Here is a 9,926-nt window from a genome sequence, read left to right on the forward strand (position 1 = left end):
CACAACTAAAGGCATAAAAAAAAATAAAATAAAATAAGGGCCCAAGCCCACTAGTTACGTTGTAGTCCAAATAACCTACTAAATAACAATAAAACCAATTGTAAATGGAATTAAACTGGCCCAAGGTCCATGGCCCAAGCACTTCATTCGTGGACTATGACAGTTTGTGTCTTACTCGAGCCCACTGTCGCACGAGACTCAAACTAACTCATAGGTTGAGCTTTGCTAGAGCCCACTGTCGAGGGTACCTCAAGTGAACTCACTGTCGAGGGTACCTCAAGTGAACTCATAGGTTGAGCTTCCCTCGAGTGCTAGGACAAGCGACAGTCAAGCAAACTCACTGTTTCTTGATTTTTCAGCTCCAAAACTAGTCTCCATCCCAACAATCTCCCACTTGGAGACTGGTTCTCCACATGCTAGCCACCTTTTTCAGCTAAGCCCTATCATTATTGCAGCTCACACCACCTGTCTCTAAGCCTAAAAATGCACTAAAGTTGAGCCCGACTTCAGTTTCCCACGTACATCACCCTTAGTCAACATATCTATTGGGCGATTCACAACTCCCACTGCACTAGGAGTATTCGATCTTGGAAACCTCAGCCAACTTTCCTAGGCTTACATAAGGAATGACAAAGCTGACTCCCTTTGGCTTCCTCCTATGTTTTGTGTGATCAAGCTTGCCTTTTTGTACTCTTATATTTCTCTGCACGTCACTGGACCTTGATGTTAAATATAAAGAGTTAGATCTCCTACCATGCACTAAGATCAGTGCACCTTTAGTAATCTTCCAAGCTACTTCAGATAACAATATTGCGTAACTGCTGTCATCAAGCTGTCCCACAGAGATCAGGTTTTTCTTCAGATCTAGAACATGTCTAACTTGCTATAAAGTTCACATGCTCCTATTTGAGATTGTCATGGGCACATCACCCATTCCCACTACATCCAGTGTCTCTCCATTGGCCGCGTACATCTTCCCAAAATCATCAATAACATAATTCTAAATGATCTCTAGATGTAAGGTGCTAAAGAACGAAGCCCCTAAATCCAACACTTGCACTGAGAGTTAGGGCATCATGTATTTATTCAACCACTACATTTACCGTATCATCCTTAGCACTTTCTTGATTCCTCCAATTTCTCTTGATGTGGCCTAGCTTGCCACAACTCCAGCATGTGATCTACTGCCCAAATCTCGTCTTGCTCTTCCCCTTGCTCTTGGATCTTAACCTGTCATATCCTCTCTCCCAATTATCAATATTCAGGCCCGATCCCAAACCTGAGAACTCACCCAAGTCTCTTGTACGTACCTCTTCAGCAAGGATCATGTCACGTACGTTATCATAGTTCAGTTTCATCTTAACGGCTGAACTACTCACAGCCATCCTCATAGCCTCTAAACTATTTGGCAGCAATGCCAACAGAATCAACACTCTGAGCTCATCATCAAACTCAATCTCTACAAAAGACAGTTGATTTGTGATTCCATTGAATTCATTCAAGTGTTGGGCCACCGACATACCTTCTGACATCCTTAGATTGAACAATTTTTTCATCAAGTGCACTTTGTTATTCATTGACGACTTTTCATACATACTTGACAAATCCACCATGAGATCCATCGTGGTTCTCTCTCTTTACTAACATTGTGCGCCACTCTTCTGGACAAGGTCAACCGAACAATCCCTAGAACTTGTTGATCTAACAGGGTCCACTCAACATCATCCATGTTCTCTAGTTTTTTTCTCAATAGTGGAAGATGGAGACTTCTCCCATAGAGATAGTCCTCGATCTGCATTTTCTAGTACCCAATATCAGTACCATCAAAAGTTTTTTGAGTGCTTTCACTTTATCTCTAGCCATTGTTCTTCTTCAAATCCGAACTTGGCTCTTGATACTAGTTGTTGTGCAAACACCCACACCAACAATGGCAAACAAATAAAAGCAAGCAACGATAAAAGAAATCACACGACATACAATTTACACTACAAGGAATTGGCCTTTTTGCGGGGAGCAAGCTCACCGCAATTCCTTTAGTTTTTTGCAACAATCAATTACCAACTGTGATTTTCCTTCATCGCTAATCGGTTAGGAGTAAAACGTCTGGTCAGACCAATTTTGGTGAGAACTGTAAGGGGGCCACGATTGTTGTAGATCTTGCCGTTGATTTGTTCCGCAGCAACCAGTTGATGAATAGGTCCATCTGAAGGGCAATTACAACTGGGACATCATCGGTAAATTATGAAATTTACAATGAAATACAAGGCACCGTAAATGTAACCTTCTGCGAGTTTAGGTCACCGCCATTGCCAAAGATATTGCCATTGACATATCTCACAGCAACATCTCGATGCCCAATTTGGGTTTATCAGGACTATTATGTTGAATTTTGGGGCATCGTTATCATCAAGCTACGGTGATACTTGGGCCACTGAAAAAGCCATCTCCTGCTGCATGTTTGGGGCATGGCAGGAAATAATTAACCCCTTACTTTATCGCCAGATATTGATTACGCTAGAATTCGTAAGGATTGATTGTGGGGAGGGGTAAATCACACAGGAAAATCAAATAATAACTAGCCTTTCAAATTTTGGCCAACAATTACAGCTCGTGGGTATTTGCTCTGAATAAATTCCAAGAATTGGCTTCAAACCAATGCAGTAAATCAATGGGTTTACCAGGTGGCAGAAATAGATCCATGGATGTATTTCTAGCTTTTTCAAAAGCATGGCTACGTAAGTAATTATGCCTGGAATTGAACCCAAGTAATTGATCCTCAATCTCAACCCATTCATGCCAATCATAGAATAATTATTTACAATATTGAAATACTGCCAATTAAGCCTAGTATATATCAATTGAACTAAAACTTATAAACAAATTTCATTATTTCTCAAATTACAATTTAATTATTCATTGAGATTCCTCTCCATCTAATTGGTACCCTACCAAGCCTCTTTCTGAGGACTTTTAATTTCTTTTAGATTTAATATAACAAATAGACGAATGTATAAATAAAAGCTTGAATAATAAAATCTTAAATAAAACACCATATATTTGACTTGTATTTTCAAGTACATTGCTATCCGATTTTCATACAAGCTTGAATGAACATCGCATTTACTTTCACATCATAATGGTACTAGGTAGAAAGACTAAAGGCCAAGCAAAATTAAGCTTAAATTCCTAAATACATACTGCCACTAGACATAAATATGTGCTACTGATCATTGAAATTGTTGTTAACATGGCCATACATTTTAACTTGGGAGTGAAGTATATTTTTTGCACCTTGCATGCAAGCTCATTGCACCATGCACACAGGTCATATCAACCTCAAACAGCTTATGTCTACCTATAAATTAAATAAATTCAAACAATTAAAATTAAAACATATGTGCACCCTACATGACGTCTTTCAACAAAAAACCAACAGATTATTAAATCTCCCTTCTTACTTTACATGCATATTCAACATATGAGTCTATATCTATACTCTATTACAGAAAAACTTACCAAAAATTTCTTTTTACCTAGTATACATCTCTCAAGTTCCAGGTTTTAATATCACCAACATAATACACCCAAACTCTCTTGACAATTGCTAACAAGACATGCAGTTGGAAAGGGTTTTAAAGCATACTTACAAAGTTTCCTCATAACCTTTAGCAAAACATTTCACTAAGCTGAAGACCAACAAATATATGCCCATGACTCTGCTGTGATGCCATTCCAGTAACTATAACCAACTTCAGAAACCTGCACCATTTTCTAAAACAACTACTAAACAAAATATGTGCCTACCAGTAGAAGTTGGCAATTCCTTTTTAACAAAATATCAAAAAACTCCCAATTTAGAAACCCATCCAGCTAAAGATTTCCTTGAGTGCCTTTATTAGACACTCTTTCAGATGTTGAATCATTCATCCTCTGGTCATAAGATTGTTGCTAAACTAGTAATTGATGTACATCCCTTTTCAGTTCATTCAATTCGGTCTTGTACATCATTACCTCATTTTTATGTTTCTCATTTTGTTGAGCTAGGTGCTCAACTTGTGCCAACATAGATGATGGTCTAGGCTTGGGTATAACTGAACCACCAAGTCCTCTTGCATAACCAGACATGTGTCCTAGCACATCTCTAAATATAATATTTGCAGTCTCATATGTGCGCTCGTTAGGCTCAATCTCATCGAACTTCTCAATCATCGTATTTTGAGAGCATGCACATGTATGAGTTATAATTAGGGGAAATAACTAACTCCTTATCTTATATATGACTAGAACAATATAGAAAAAAGTTGGTAAGTTAGAGAGCACGCACGTAGAGTGTTTCTGTCATGGGAGTAACAAATGCTCATTTCTTCTTTGACCATCTAGTTTCTTTATAGAAGTTTACCAAGTTCGATGAGTTTGGACCCTTCAATTATATACATGCATATTAAAGGATGTTCTTTTGTTTACACACTAGCTACAGACCAATCATCACAGATCTTGAAAATCACAAGAATCTTACCATCTCTTGTATTAACCTCACAAATAACTTTTTGCCTGCTGTGTGGTTCACACTCTACTTTTTCCTATTGGCCTTATTTTGATTGGATATTTTATGCAATATTAATAATGATAATGTTAACAATACTCAACACATATTACTTTCCAATAATCTTTCATCAAATCTAATACTTCTTATATTGAATAACTTCTACCCGTCACATGTTACCTGGAATTCACCGCTCCCTCATCTCTCACATAACTTTTTCCATACATCTGATTCCACCAATGATGTTGACTTCAGTAGTGCCTCCTGGTGTGTTACACAACCCATGTATATTTTATGAAGTTGGTAGTGGAAGTCATTGAACTTCTTCCCGAGGTTCTTCTCAACCATCTTCCAATGATTCATTTTGCTCCAATCTAACATGAAATAAGCCTTTAAAATTACACCAAAAATATATCAATTCATATATATAACAGTTTTTAAAATGTACATGAACTAGAATTCTTTCTAAATTCTCCATTTATCCTGATAGCAGCTCAATACCCTAACACGATTGATCAACTCCTCTTTCTCTTGTGGATCTATAACATTCCAACTATTTTGAACAATGTTTGCATGATGCTTGATAATCCATGTTACTCTTGTTGTAAAGTACACCGCATTCGAATATGATGCTACCTTCTCACCATCATTAATCTACAAAGAAATGAGACCATGTTACGAAACTTCATAAACTCAGTGCATCTAGCTGGTCCACGACACCTCCGCATTGGTTGGTTCCCTGCAATTGACATGTTGACACAAATTACTAACAAATAAGAATTCACTAAACCAACTACAACCAATTGATAAACCATAAGAAATCTTGCAAAAAAATAATAATAATAATCTACAACCCCCTCATAAAAGAATAAATATTCAGAAAAAGCTGACAGAAATTAATAATAGATGATTTGTAATTTCCCACAAAAAAATAGTTATTACCATCATTCTCAAGCCTTGTATCTTGATTAACATTGCTCATTGCTAATACCATTAAATTCAGTATCCAAAACCATATTTAGGGGTTGTGTAGAGTCATCAAATGATGAGATTTGTTCAACCCTTCATGTCCACCTACTAGGTTGCTCTTGAGGAGTTGGACCACTCCATGTGCAGCCATTACTTAGGCGTATGCAACTTTGTGTCATTTGGCCATGTCCACCAACTTCTCTTCTTATTCCTTTCATGGAAAATGATACTTATGATTGGAGTTGAAAATCGATTCTATCTGCGAGTAATGAAAAATAACTTTTCTCGTGAAAAAATAAAATTAGAGAATAGGTTGATCATCATGGTTCTTTATCCAAGAAATTAGGCATACATGATGTTGCAACAGTTCTACAGGAAAAAAACTTTGAGAAATGAGCACATAAAACTATTACTACTCTGAAATCAAATAAGAATAAAAATGGGCATTGTAATATAACTATTTTACTACATACATTATCCACACAAGTAAGACCAGCTCAAAAAGTTTACTTTCTTTATCTATGATAAAACTGGATGATGCATAAAATAAGCACTATAAATATAATAGGTAAAGGTCATGTTGATAGACCCAATTGGATAAAACCTTTTTTCTTGATCTCTTAATGGATAGTGGTAGACCCTGTTTTTATTGTGGTTGTAGACAACAAATTCCTCCTCAGTGTTGTTGGTTCTATGCAAATGACTAGGATCTCTTGGTGGTTAATGGTGAGTCTAACCACCTCTCAACATTGAGAAATGGCATCCACATGTGTTGTTCAATAGCCACCCATGGTTAAACAGATTTCTCTAAGATAAAACAACTCTCAACTTTCTATGGATCATTGTTCTCTTACTCCACTAAGTGATTGTAGCTCTAAAGATAAAACAACTCTCAAGACTCTAACTCCACCAAGTCACTTTATCTCCTTTTTAGACTTTAAAGAGTGACTACTATTATTTTCCCCCAATTTTGCCGCTACCATATTTCACACTCCCGTGTCAAATCTCTAGTTTTTACCGCAATCTGCCTTTTGGAGCTAAAGATGGGTCTCAGCTGAAACAACCTTGAATTTGTTGTAATGCTCTATTTAGTCCCTCGAATGAACTCTGAGGCAAAATTCAGCCCACCATATATCATTTGGACAAATGATATCATCTTAAATCCGAGGTATCTTATATATAATTATTTACATTTGGACAAATATCAATATCATTTTTAAATGTAATTCTACTAATTGACTAGAAATGTGTTTTTGATGCAGAGTTTGAGGCAATTTAAACTTGTGCAAATTTTAGGGAACAAGAATATTTAGTTGCAGATCAAAGAGGGTACGGCTATTTGCAAAAAGACAAAATAACTTAAGATTATTCTTTTTCTGGGCATGTACCTAATAAAATCATATTATGAGATTTTTAACATTATTAATTATTTTGTTGCATTTTATCGTCCCTGGAGTGTACTCATCTTTGCTTCCTAATATTAAATTTATTAATATTGAAATGGATCTATATGCCATTTCTGTAACACCCCGATCCCGCAAGGGTCGGCGAGTTACTTCATATCACTGAAACTCATATTTCAACAATATAATTACAAACTCTAAATTTTCAATATCATATAGAAATTATGATTCAAACTAATTTCTTCAATATAATTAATATCCCAAAATGCTAAGTCATTAGAACACAAAAAAACAATTTCTTGATAAACTTCGCCAATACTCATATAAAAATTCTCTATGCTTAATCCATTATTCTTAAAACATCTCACCCAATGCTTCATAATCTGACCATTAGCTGAAATATCCAAATATCTGAAAAATATTATGAAGATAAGGGGTAAGTTATCAACAACTCAGTAAGCAGAGTACATATACTAGTATGTAAACATGAGCATTTATAGAGAACAGTATGCAAAACAAAATCTTTTCCAAAGTTATCATGCATAACAAAACATGTTTTCAAACATAAGAGATTGATGGTTTTAAGACATATAAAACCTAGAGTGCTTTGGCATAACATAAACTGAGCACGTCATCACATCAAAACAAAGCATCTCACAAAGCAGAGACCATGTTTCACCCCCGTGGTAGGGTTGTGCTAACCCCGGTAGCCAAACCGGGCAGAAATAGAGGTGAAATCTTTCCCTTATTATTCTCAGAGCCTTAAGTGTGCGCATAAAAAAAAGCATAAATAAACCACATTGCTTCCAAAGTGGGTGCACTCAGAGATAGAGGAGTTGGTACCAACCCAAATAGAGCAGAGCAGAGACAGAGTCAGATACAAAATTAGTACACCATGCCAAAGGTTTTCAAATGAAATATCAAAACAAAACAGAGTATCGAAACATATTCAGATCATTCTCAGATACTGAAAACAAAAGTCAAAGCATCTTTCTAATCAATGCACAATTTTTCAGAATTTCAATATCGCTCTTTTTCACAATTCAGTGACAGCATGACAAAATGCAGCTCATGTCTATACAATGCATGTTAGAAAATATGTTCCTCTTTTATATAGATTTCATGAGTAATGCAAATAAATAACTAAGGTTGTTTTTTCTAAATTCTCATTTCATAACAAAACATGCAAAATTTTCAGAAAGTTAATCTCAGTCTAAAACAATTCATTTAAAGCCTAGCATAGGAATCTCGCTTATCTACACTTCTTAACTTTTCAGCATTTACCCACAATAGTGCGAAAGGAAAATGAATCTTCATCTATAAAAAGGATAAGTAACTTAAATAAATTTCCAATTGAACACGTTACCTCGTATTTACACCTATCATACTCAAATCGCCTATTTAATTCCTCAAAACCTAAAATCCTCTTAACTCTAAAAAAATAGCATCACTTTCTAAATTTCTCAATAACTACTTAATAGAATTCATACAGAAGGAAATAATTGAATAAATAATCTGTTTAGGAAAGTATTAGGGACACAAACAAATCCCACAAACAGATCCCACAAAGTGACGTGTCTAAGTATTTTTTTAATGTTTTATTTCACTTTCCCCTTCCCGAGTCCCCAACTTTCCTTCAATATTTTTTTTCATTTTTTTATTTCACTTCATACCCTCAGTTGAGTCAGTTCCCCTCCCCCAACTTTTATTTTTTCTATTCTTTTTGTCACTCCTCCCTCTCACCTAGTCTCCCTCCCCCCATTTCACTATCTTGAGGACCTGAAGCCAGCCCTCCTCCAAACAGAGACTCATTCATCAGTTCACCCACACCTCATTCCCATCGAGTCGCCGACAACCCTTTACCACTGTATATCTCTCTATGTTTGGTTGTTGAGAAAATGAAAGGGAAAATTTTGTTTCGTTATTGAGAAAATGAAAGGAAAATCATTTTTGTTAGCTATTTAGTTGTTGAGAGGGAAAATCACAACTTGTTCTTGTTGGGTTGTTGAAAAAATGAATGGAAAATAACATTTGTTCTCTGTTTGGTTGTTGAGAGGGAAAATCGTAATATATTTGGTTGTTGAGAAAATTGCAAAGGAAAATAGAAGGAATATGAGAGAAAGAGAGACCGAGAGACAGAGGTCTGTTGTTTGTTGTTGGTGAGGGATGGAAATGGTGGTGGCGACATTGGCTGTTTTTTGGGGTTGGCTTCGACAAATGCGCTGGATTTTTGCAGGGGCAACGATGTGGGTTTGGGACGGGGGAAGGGAGGAGGAGGGGAAAGGGGTATTGAGGCTGAAAAAAATATATATCTTAACTGAACCTGGTAGTGACACATCAGATTGTGTGATCTTTTTGTAGAATTCTTGTGTGTCTCTAGCAGTCCTCATCTGTTTAATATGATTATCAATTAATACTAAATAATATAATTAAACCTTTAATATTTTCTGCTAAATCAAGTATATGGGCTATTTAATTATCCGAGTAAAATTATATTTTATAAAAAAAAATATTAATAAATAATACCAGGTAACCATAGTTTCTTACTATAATAAAATAAAGTACATTAAAAGTTGCTAACACGGTTTCTGAAAAAATGCACCAACCCGATTTAAACATCAAACTTATAAAAGAAAACCCGTTAAAAGATATTCCTACAGTTTTTGAATTATAAAAACTCAACTCAACCCAATTAAAAAAAAATTTCATTTAACAATATGGCCAACTGGTAGAACTTGAAACCCATAAAACACCATTCACAAATATTTGACTAAATCTTTCAAAATAAAAGGGGTAATAAAGTATATTAAAAACCACCCTCTTACACACTAGGGTTATAGAAGTAAAAGACAACACAAACAGAGGAAAATATTTGAGTGGCGGCAAAACTTACCCACGAAAATAGTGTATACGGACACCGTGTGACTATTGTTCTAGACAACCATACTGAGGTCAGCAACAATGGCCTCCATGCTTGGTGGTGGAGTTGAGAGAGAGAGAGACAGAGAGAG

This window comes from Carya illinoinensis, chromosome 9, assembly GCF_018687715.1.
Source record: "Carya illinoinensis cultivar Pawnee chromosome 9, C.illinoinensisPawnee_v1, whole genome shotgun sequence".
NCBI lineage: Eukaryota > Viridiplantae > Streptophyta > Magnoliopsida > Fagales > Juglandaceae > Carya > Carya illinoinensis.